The following is an 11693-nucleotide window of genomic DNA, read 5'->3' as shown; positions in this document are numbered from 1 at the left end:
ATAACAGGGCACACGATTTGACTTTGCTTTAAAGTGGTTGATGAGGAGAACTGTATCTGCCCCCAAATTATTCACATGAGGACTGTGAAACCTTTCATTTGCACTTTTTTTGGGAATGGCAGGAGTGTGGATGGGAGCTGGGGGAGAAAGAGGAATATTGCAACTAGTGAAAAAAGAGTAAAGTGAAGGATGTCTGTTCTTTAATTAACATGCTGCTTGTCATCTTAAGCACAGAGAATAACAAAACCCTGCAGGCACTAAATAAAATGAGCCTTTGAGAGGTTTCTCATCCTAGGCAATCTACAGTTTGTGTCAATTTGGAGTCACTGATGCAAACATTTTGCTCAAATACTTTATTGTTTGCTAGCTGCATGACATCCACAAGAATGTTTTCAAGGTCAAATGAATATTTTGATAAGTCAGAGTGTGGGATTCTGTGGAGTGGGCTCCTTGAGGCAGATCAGGAACCTTGATGAAGCAAATTGGAGCTTCACCTCAAGTCCCCAAACCACTGATATGCTTAACATAGCTATCAATTCCCCCCCCCCCTTTTTTTTACTTTAGGCACTTTTTTATTGAAGTATAGTCGATTTAAAATATTATATTAGTTTCAGGTGTACAGCACAATGATTCAGTATTTTTACAGATTATAATCCATTATAGCTTATTACAAGATAATGGCTATAATTCCCTGTGCTATACAATATATCCTCGTTGCTTATCTATTTTATACATTGTACTTTGCATCTCTTAATCCCATGCCCCTAATTTGCCCCTCCCCCCTTCCCTCTCCCCTTTGGTAACCATCAGTTTGTTTTCTATATCTGTGAGTCTGTTTCTGTTTTGACATATACATTCGTTTGTATTATTATTTTTTAAAACATCTTTATTGGAGTATAATTCCTTTACAATGGTGTGTTAGTTTCTGCTTTATAACAAAGTGAATCAGTTATACATATGCATATGTCCCCATACCTCTTCCCTCTTGCGTCTTCCTCCCTCCCACCCTCCCTATCCCACCCCTCTAGGTGGTCACAAAGCACAGAGCTGATCTCCCTGTGCTATGCGGCTGCTTCCCACTAGCTATCTATTTTACGTTTGGTAGTAACACCCACTTTCTCTCCAACAGGATTTATGACTGGAGTCAATCAGTTCCAGCCTCAGGGGAGCCCAGACCAGAAGAAAATAAAACAGTAAAAATACTGATTTTTGTCTTACCTTGTCAGAATCTTCAATTTCAGGGGCAAATGTTCTGGGCAGCTTTATGACCACCGCATCATTCCCCACACCATTAGAGCAGCAATCACATTGAACTTGTTCACTGCCATGTCCCCATTTTCTGGCCCAGTGCCCGGCATATAGCAAGTACTCAATAAATATTTGTTGAACAAAAAATAGATTCCAGGGTCACACGATTAAAACTATCTCTTCAAACTAACTTAGGAAACATCCCAGGGAGTTTTAAGCAATAATTAAAATCTTATATTATGACTTATGTCCCAGAAACTTCTTAAGGGACTTGTGAATTTCTAATATGCTAACCTCTCATTTTGTAAGGAATCGTTGTTTGTGCTTCTGGACTTATATGCTAACAAATAATTGAGGTATTTATCTACTCGTAACTGTAGAAAACGAGTCCAAACTGTAGGAGCTTTCTGTATTAAAACAACCCTCCCAAAAAAGATTTACTCTTTAGGGGAATAATATAAATTGTGGGACATTTTAAATTGTGATTACATAGACAATTCTAACAGTACATCACCCCATGGAAGAATAATACATTTTATCCAACATTTCATCTCTTTCATTGGGAAGGGAAGTCCTTTCGTGAAAACATCTTACACAGGGCTTCCCTGGTGGCGCAGTGGTTGAGAATCTGCCTGCTAATGCAAGGGGACACGGGTTCGAGCCCTGGTCTGGGAAGATCCCACATGCCACGGAGCAGCTGGGCCCGTGAGCCACAACTACTGAGCCTGCGCGTCTGGAGCCTGTGCCCCGCAACGGGAGGGGCCGCGATAGTGAAAGGCCCGCGCACCGCGATGAAGAGCGGTCCCCGCACCGCGATGAAGAGTGGCCCCCACTTGCCGCAACTAGAGAAAGCCCTCGCACGAACCGAAGACCCAACACAGCCAAAAATAAATAAATAAATAAAGTAGCTATAAAGCTAAATTGGCACTTTCACACCTGCTGCCAAAAAAAAAAAAAAAAAACATCTTACACAGCAGCCATCAGGGGGCATCATTAGTGTGATCGTAGCATTGGGGAACCTCTGTTCCCCATCATACTGAACAACACCTTAACGTGGGTGTCTTGGGTTGAACTCTGATTAGAGTTCCTATGGGTTTATTTGGGAGAAAAGGGGGAGAGTGAGTGATGAGTTCCCTCTAAATAAAAATACAGTAGGGGCTTCCCTGGTGGCGCAGTGGTTGAGAATCTGCCTGCCAATGCAGGCGACACGGGTTCGAGCCCTGGTCTGGGAAGATCCCACATGCCGCAGAGCAGCTGGGCCCGTGAGCCACAATTACTGAGCCTGCGCTTCTGGAGCTTGTGCTCTGCAACAAGAGAGGCCGCGACAGTGAGAGGCCCGCGCACGGCGATGAAGAGTGGCCCCCGCTCGCCGCAACTAGAGAAAGCCCTCGCACAGAAACGAAGACCCAACACAGCCAAAAATAAATAAATAAATAAATAAGCTTTCATTTAAAAAAAAAAAAAAATACAGTAGGACATCCAGGCTCACTTTATTCTCCCCATTCTCCATTCCCAAGTACTGCCATCACTAATCAAATCGGTTTCATTCTTTCCTAGTTTATCATTCTAAAAACTATATATTGGGCTTCCCTGGTGGCAGAGTGGTTAAGAATCCACCTGCCAATGCAGGGGACACGGGTTCGAGCCCTGGTCCAGGAAGATCCCACATGCCGCAGAGCAACTAAGCCCGTGCGCCACAACTACTGAGCCTGCGCTGTAGAGCCCGCGAGCCACAACTACTGAAGCCCACATGCCTAGAGCCCGTGCTCCGCAACAAGAGAAGTGCACTGCAACAAAAGAGTAGCCCCTGCTCGCTGCAACTAGAGAAAGCCCACGCACAGCAACGAAGACACAATGCAGCCAGAAATAAATAAATAAAAATAAATTTAAAAAATAAATAAGTAAAAAATATGTATTGTCATTTGCTGGATACTTCCTAAAATGTGAATATTTAATAATTTTTAAATGGTTGCTGTGGCACTAACTGCTAGTTATCACCCAATACATTATATAAATGAGTTATAGATGATCTTGGTCTATTGACCCGTGGGTTGTTTATCACTTCACTGCATGTTGAGATCTATTAGTTCAAAAGTCTACTGGTATCATGCTCAAAATTTTACACATCCAATTCTTTTAAAAATAGCCCCAATAAGCAGATTTTTAGCCATTTAGAGCCCAACTGCTTTGTATACCCTGTGAAACATTTCCCAAGGCTGTCTTGATAAGGTAGAGCCCTATGGTTATGAGATCCCAAGCTGCTATGGCCCTTTGGAGCTCTCTGACCCAGAGACTTATCACCCTCTCCTATCCTCCTCTCCTGTGAGGTCTCTTGCTCTTTTCCTCCTAGATGGTTGCCCCCACATTGTAACTTCTGGACTTTCTCCAGCAGTGATGGACTTCCCTTCTCACACAACTTCATCCAAGTGCTACCCACGTGAGGACACAGTGAGGAGACAGCTGTCTATAACAGGAAGCGGACCCTCACCAGACACCAAATCTGCCAGTGCCTTGATCTTGGACTTCTCAGACTTCAGAACTGTGAGAAATAAATGTTTGTTGTTTAAGGCACCCAGTCTATGATTTTTTTGTTACAGCAGCCCAAACAGAATAAGACAACAATCATCATAGGAGAAAGATCACAGTCAAGGCTCAGAGAAGTGCAAGCAGGAAAGATATTTGGGGAACAGCAAACAGTCCAGTGGTTTAAATCATAGAGTGCATGCAGGGAATGATTGGGAGAAAAGTTTGAAAAGTGTGTTTGGGTCACATTAGGGCCCTTAAATACCAGGGCCCTGAATGCCATTGATTTTGGCTGGCAGTAGAGGGTCCCTAAAGGCTCTTGAGTGAGACAGTGATGTGATGGGAGCTGTGTGCCTGTAAGATGTATCTGGAAACTGTGTGAAGACTGGACCAGAGAGGGGGAAGACAGGAGATTAAAAAGATACCACTTCAGTGGCTTTATAGTAATCCAGCAAGATAATGAGAGTCTGAACTAAAGTGGTGGAGGGGGAAGATACAAATAACATTCAGAGGTTATTGATCATTCCTCCAACCGTAATACAGATGATGCCATCCTAAGTGTCTCATTCCGTCTATTTTTATCATTGATGCTATAGGTAGCCAGACAAACTGGCATTGCTTGTAGCATGATTATATTTCTTCATATCAAACACATCAACATACTCACAAAGAGATCTTGAGTTTCCCAGAAATACACAGAGTACATAGGTAATTTACCAAACTGATAGAATTAAATACTCTTAATAGAATAAAAACAAAATGGTTAACTAAAGAGCCTTGTTGGCTGGAAACAGCAATTTCCCATAAAGACATTTATTTAATTGAAAATGAAGTTCATAAGTTCATGTGTTGGTGGGGTATCTTTCTATAAAATACAGTTGCATTTTTTTTTTTTTTTAATGAGGATCTTGAATCAGATGCGTATGTTTGATTGATTGATTGATTGATTGATTTTGGCTGTGTTGGGTCTTCGTTTCTGTGCGAGGGCTTTCTCCAGTTGTGGCAAGCGGGGGCCACTCTTCATCGCGATGCGCGGGCCTCTCTCGTTGCGGAGCACAGGCTCCAGACGCGCAGGCTCAGCAGTTGTGGCTCACGGGCCCAGCCGCTCTGCGGCATGTGGGATCTTCCCAGGCCAGGGCTCGAACCCGTGTCCCCTGCATTAGCAGGCAGATTCTCAACCACTGCGCCACCAGGGAAGCCCCAGTTGCATTTTTCAAAATACCTACTAGCCTCATAAATTAATACAATTTAGGTTAAAGATTTCATTCTGAAGGAAATAATCAAGCATAGTGGGCTTCTACAATGCATGTGAAGTAATTATCTCAAATAACATTAATTGCCCAGGTGCTGCTAACAGGGCCCAGGCAACTGGGACATTAAAACTGTAGCCATAATAGAGAATTATTTCAGAAGTTACTTTAAAAAGCTTTTGCCTATTAGTCTCAGTGGGGTGTTTGCCTCTCTGGCATTTCTTTTACCTCTTCCTCTTCCCCAAAATGCGGGGCAGTCCTTTGGTTCTTGAAAGTCACTTGGAAGAAACAAGTGACCTATGCTATACTACTTATTGTTTTCCATCACTGAATGTTTCCATTTCTACAGGGAATGGTTCAGGACTCATGATCTGACAGGGAATCTATGGAAGATCACTGGCTTTTGCTTGTTAATAACAAAAACTCTGACTCAGATTGGCTAAAATAATAAAGACTTTTATTTCCTCTTACAACAAGAAGTCTAAAAGTAGAACAATCCCAGCCACACCATAATAAGCTTTCCAGGTCTCAGCTTTTTCTCCTCCATAGTTTGGTATTGTCCTCAGGATGGTTTTCCTCATGATCACAAGAAGGCTGCCAGTAGCAACTATCACAACACACTTCCTTTCTTATACCAAGCAGGTGAAATAGAGAAGGAACCTCTTGCCTTTTGATATAACTGGGCTAATTTAGGACATAAGCTCAACCTGAGATAATAACAGACCAGGAGAATACTTTCCTGATTAGCTTAAACCTTAATTCCTGATTCAATCATTGGTAAGAGGGGGTAAAAGTACTATGATTGGATTATACTAGTCAGGATCCGTGCGAGGGGCTAGAGATGGGATGAATATCCTCCCAAAGCAATGTTCTCTTAGAAAGGCAGAAATTAGAGGTGGGGAGAGATGATGTAAAAAGATGTTAAGAATACGTGTATACATGTAGCAACAATATGATCAGTGAGTTGCAAAACAGATTACTCTGCAGAAATGTCAAAGTAGGTGTAAGAGATGGCAGGGAACTGATTAGATGAGTCAATCCTATCAAGGACTTAAAACAGTAGAGGGTAGAGAGAGAGGATTTGGTGTGAAAATTTTTTAAAGAAAGAAATGCTGGTGTGCTATGAGTCTCAAGCCCCCATCCTAAGGGGGAAGGGTGTCTACTCTTATGGGGGCAAAGAATGTCGCCTGCACTGCAGTTAACAAAGAGTGTCGCCCGCCATCAAGCCATCAGCCATTGCAGCCGTGCCCCCCCCACCCCGCCCATGGTGTGCCCTGGGGGGAATTCCAATGGAGAAAAACATATTTTGGCCATAGATAGTTAAGATGCATATCAAAAGGATAATTCCAATGAGCCCAGACTCTTGAATCGTCTCACACTTAGAAAAGCAGTAAAATCATTAACTTGATATGTCTGTTTTTTGTGATTAGCAGTAGTCTTTTGATGGTCAACTACATGTTTGTTTTTATTTTTGTTTTTGTTTCTGAGCAAAAACTCTTGTATTTCCTGGTTTCTCCCTTACCTCCTTGGAACAGTTCCTCAGAGCTATCTGAGAGCTTATATTCCGGGCTATAGTCTTCAGTAAGGTCTCAGGATAAAACATAACTTGCAACGTTTAGGTTGTGTGGGGTTTTTTTTTTCAGTCAACACCTAACACAAACTGAGTAAGAGGGGCCGAAAGGGAATCATTTGGGTAGCTTGCTGTTTCCCCTGCAGTTACAGAACCAGCATGGATGTGGCTTGACTCCTCTCCTCAAAATCTACAGGCTAGAGATGGGTTGGCAAGCTGTTTTGGTGGCAGAGTGATGGAGGGTTGTTGCTATGCTATGATAGACCTGCGCTCACAGAGTTTTGGGGGCAAGGAATGTGTGAATGTGTCCTGTGGCTGGGATGTGGGCTATATGCATGAACTTGAGAGCCAGTGGGAGAACCATCTTTAATCCTTTCCATTAGGATCATCGGAGGAACAAAGAGACCTCAACAGAAATGATACTGAGGTGGATCACCCATTCCCTAGAGCTTGTAGAGGAAGGAATTGCAGGAATAGCATGTGTTCGCCCAGATCAGAGAAACTGCAGGTAAAAGACCACTATGATATCAAGGTCTCTAAAGAACCTCTAAGAGTGAGTAACCTTTAAACATCTGCCAGACCCAGAAAGTGTGAAGCCATATTACAAAGTACCAGTCAAATGAGAAACTCTCCTTTCCCTTCCAACCTCTCTGATATCCACTCCCCAAGGGATCATATGCTAGAAAACAAGCTGGATAAAGAACGAGGAAAGAAAGAAGGACCATACCCTAGAACGCCCTGCAGGTGGCCAGTCTAGAGCAGGACCTGGTTTTGTTGATTTTAAATTTAAATCAAGTTTAGAGAGCATTTTAAATTATTGAATTGACACTGTCTTTGTATTCTAAAGTGACTTTTGAACCTTGTATTAGTTAAGAGAGATCCCTAAATCATATGCTCTCCGAGAGTTTTCACCCTGGAATCACTTTACCTTGGCCATGATCTGCAGGAGCAAAAGGGATACTCTGTGCCTTGCCTTCAATATCCAGGAAGCTAGTGACTGACTCTTGGACCTCTGCTACAGCTGCCGCAAAAAAGCAAGTGCTTTGACAACTGTGCTTGCAAAAAGCTGCAGAAGCACAGCCTCTTATGCATGATGTCACTTCCTCCCAAATCTGGCACGGGTCTGTCTGCCTGATAGACTCTAGATCAAGCTGAAGGGAGTCTGGGTATGTAACCTTAGCTTTGCAGGCTCCAGCATGAAGCAAGCACACCCCTGTCAGGGGCTGGCATGGGATGGAGAGAGCCAGCCTGCAGTATCTGCCACAATGCCCACACCACACACCTGGTGGTCTATATCCTGAGTAGTTTCACTGCATGAATGTGTCTACTCAAGAGACAGGATTAATAAGAAATTGCTTCATGGCCTTCCTGTACACTTGGAAGCCATCTACTCACTGGCATCCGAGAGCAAGCTCCAGATCCAGGTGACATCCAGGTGTGACCCCTCACTCTCTCCTGCTAACTGGCCACCTTTCTCCTGGCTCCTCCCTTTCCTTGAGCAATGAAGCTTCTCCCCACAGGTCTCTTCAGAGCCTGTTCACATCTTACCCACCCTTTGGGGTCTCCCTGAAGGGTCCCCTGCCCCAAGAGCCTTTCCTTGGCTTTCCAGGCTCCTCTGAGTTCCCTCTTTTTCTGTGATTTCCAGCACTTCCTGTCCAGAACAACATTTTGACATGGGATTATATAAGCCTTGGATTCGTCTGCTAATTCATTCATTCGACAAATGTTTAAGGAGCCCATACAAGGTGCTTTGTTGAATGTCAGGTGGTAAAGGCATGGTCCCTGTCTTCTTAAAGCTTACAGACTATTATAGAGGAAACAGACATTAAACAAGTAAACAACATATAAATGTAGAATTACAGATTGCAATCAGAGCTATGAAAGAAAACTTTCAGATGTGTTGAGAGAGTCAATCAGTGGTCTGTCTTGAGTGGTCAAAGAAGGTGTCCCTTAGGAAGTGGAATCTAAAACAGGAGGTCTAAGTAGGGGCTAGCCAGGTGAACAGGGGGAGCAAAAACATGCCAGGCAGAAGGAATCATTAAAGGCCTTGAGTCAGGAAGAGATGAAAGCATTTTAGGAATTGAGAGGACAGTACATTTGGGACATTGTGGCAAGGGGCAGGTGGCAGCAGTGAGATAAGTTTAGAAATATAACCTGATTATGTGGGTCCTTCCTGGTTGTGTTAGGCACTTTGGACTTAAAGCTAAGGATACTGGAAAATTTTTTGAAGGATTTATAGCAGAGCAGTAATATGACCCAATTAATGTTTTAAAAGAATACCCTAGGGTCCTCAATGGAAAATGGATTGCTGAAGAGCAAGAGTAGAAAAAAAGGAAATTAGCTAGGGAGCAATTACAAAAGCCCAGATGAAAAGTCACAGTGGTTGGCCACTAATGGTGGTTGCAGGGGAGATGGAAAGAATGCTTGATAATTGAGATCATAAGCTTCATGTCTTTCGTGCATGCCAGGCATCTGGCTTGGTGAAAACCTATAGCTCTACTCAGTAAGTAAATATAATAAATCAATACAGTAGTTAGTTAATTACATGCTGTTTTAACCTTTTAAAAAGAGGAGCTGATCTATATTGTTAACTGGATCAAACTTCTCACAGCAGCTGAGAAAGCAATTATGTACACATACAGCCAATCTGGTTTGTTTGCTAAGTCAGTCTGGTTACTTTGGCTATATTAACAACTGAATAATATAGACCATGTGGTTATCCAGAGTTCTGTTTAGTCACTGTACTAGTCCAAGATAATACCAGTTCTGTCTAGGTCATTTTCGTTGTTCATTAGATAGAGCTTTGAATGCACAACTTAGGATTTTATAGTATATAACAGTGGTTCCTAAATATTTTTTATTCCGTAAACCGATATTCTTTTCTTTTCAAAAACTGGGGGAACTGCTTAATGTGACCCCCTTTAGTTTGCCAAGAATGGGTATTAGAACAAACAATCAAATAACTACTCTCATAGAGAGGGTTCTTAGCTGCAAGCAACAGAAACTAAATTCTGTCAGATTTAAGTAGGGAAGAATTTATGATGAGAGTTTTGTGTGGCTCACAGAATCACCAGGAGGGCTGGAGACTTAGGGCCAAGCTATCAAGAACGCTGTCCAAATCTTTGATGTGATGAAGACCGCACAGCCACGGCCAGTGCCATTAAGCAGTCGACGCCATAGGTTAATCGCTAAGATCACCAACGCTGCCACTGGATGGCTCTGAGAACTGACACATGGCCCTTGGAAGTAGATATAGCCACTGCTGCTGCCACCATCCCTCCCCAGAATGGTTGCTGGGCAGTCCTTGCTTCACAGTGCCGTTCTCGGTTCAAAGACTGGTGTGAACTTACCATTAGTGGAGCGTAGCTCAGGGGCTTGTGTCCTCACTGCAAGGAAGACAGGAAACTGAGCTTCCAGGGCTGGAGGTAGGCAGGCCTTCCCAATGAGATTTATAAAGTGCAGAATTTTCCAAGTATAGGAATAGGGTTTGGACATCAGGATCCTAAAAAAAGAGTAACAACTACCATTTATTATCCCTATCCGTTCATAAGAGAAAAAAACATTTAGTTCTAAAATGTAAAAGGGGACAAATTACAGTATATAGAATAGCCTATTAATGGAATAAAGTGGTTTTTTTTAATAGAAAACTCACTGTATTGTCCTTACTGTTTTCTTTTCTTTATTTATGGAGAAACTCTGCCCTGAGGCAGCTTGATCGACAGAACAATTTTGGGAACCCATGTGTATAGAGGACACGGGCCTTGGATAACAAACTTAGTCTTGGCATTTCAGCTCTACCACTTACTTAAGCAGTTGTATAATCTTAGGTATGTTAGATCTGAAATTCAAGGTCATCCTTTTTAAAATGGGGATAATAATTCCTAACTCTTAGACTTGCTGGGGCATTAGACGAGATAATGTATGTAGATGTATAGCAGGACCTGGAACATAGGAGCCAGGGGTAGATGCTCCTCTTCTGTTCTTCCCATCTTGTGCTGTAAGGGGTCTGCATCCTGCCCTAGAACCTGAGACTCTTAGCCCTTCCAGCCATGGGCTGCGCTAGTACTGTTTGCCGTTGAAATCTCCAAAACCTAGCTCAACGCCTACATAATAAGTGCTCAGTGACTGCTTGCCAAATAGACAAGTAGCTCTTACTTAAATTATTACTAATTATGTGAAGTAATAATGTAAAACGCATGACATCATCCTTGGCACAGAGTAGATATTAAGTATAAACGTGAGCTCACAACTTCCATTTCCAGTAATAATCAGCAAGTTTCTTTGGGCCAATCCTCCTCCTAGAATGTTTTACAATGTAGTAAAATACATATAATATAAAATTTACCATCTTAACCATTTTTTAAGTGTACATACTGTTTAGTGGTATTAAGTATTTTCACAATGTTGTGCAATCATCACCACCATCCATTTCCACAACCTCTTTTTTTTTACTTTAAATTTTTATTTTTTTAGAGAAGTTTTAGGTTTATAATCAAATTGAAAGGAAGGTGCAGAGATGTCTTGTAAACTCTGCTCCCACACATGCATAGCCTCATCCATTCTCAACATCACTCGCCAGAATGGTACATTTCTTACGAAGGGTGAACGTACATTAACATATCACAATCATCCAAAGTCCATAATTTACCTTAGGGTTCACTCTTGTGTTGTATACTCTAGAGTGTGGACAAATGTATAATTACATACATGCATCATTATATCATACAGAGTATTGTCACTACCCCTGTGCTCTGCCCAGTCATCTCTTCTCTTTCCCCACCTCCCCTCACTCCCCCACAACCACTGATCTTTTTACTGTCTCCATAGTTCTGACTTTTGCAGAATGTCATATAGTTGGAATAACACGGTACGTAGTCTTCTCACATTGGCTTCTTTCACTTAGTAATGTGCATTTAATATTTCTCCATGTCTTTTTATGGCTTGGTAACTCATTTCTTTTTAGCACTGAGTAATATTCCAATGTCCGGAGGCACCACAGTTTACCCATTCATCTACTGAAGGACATCTTGTTTGCTTCCCAGCTTTGGCAATTATGAATAAAGCGTCTATAAATATCAATGTCCAGGGTTTTGTGTGGACAT

The sequence above is a fragment of the Balaenoptera acutorostrata genome, chromosome 9 (assembly GCF_949987535.1).
Source record: "Balaenoptera acutorostrata chromosome 9, mBalAcu1.1, whole genome shotgun sequence".
Classification (NCBI taxonomy): Eukaryota; Metazoa; Chordata; class Mammalia; order Artiodactyla; family Balaenopteridae; genus Balaenoptera; species Balaenoptera acutorostrata.
The sequence above is the reverse complement of the archived record's forward strand: the minus strand, read 5'-3'. Positions refer to the sequence as shown.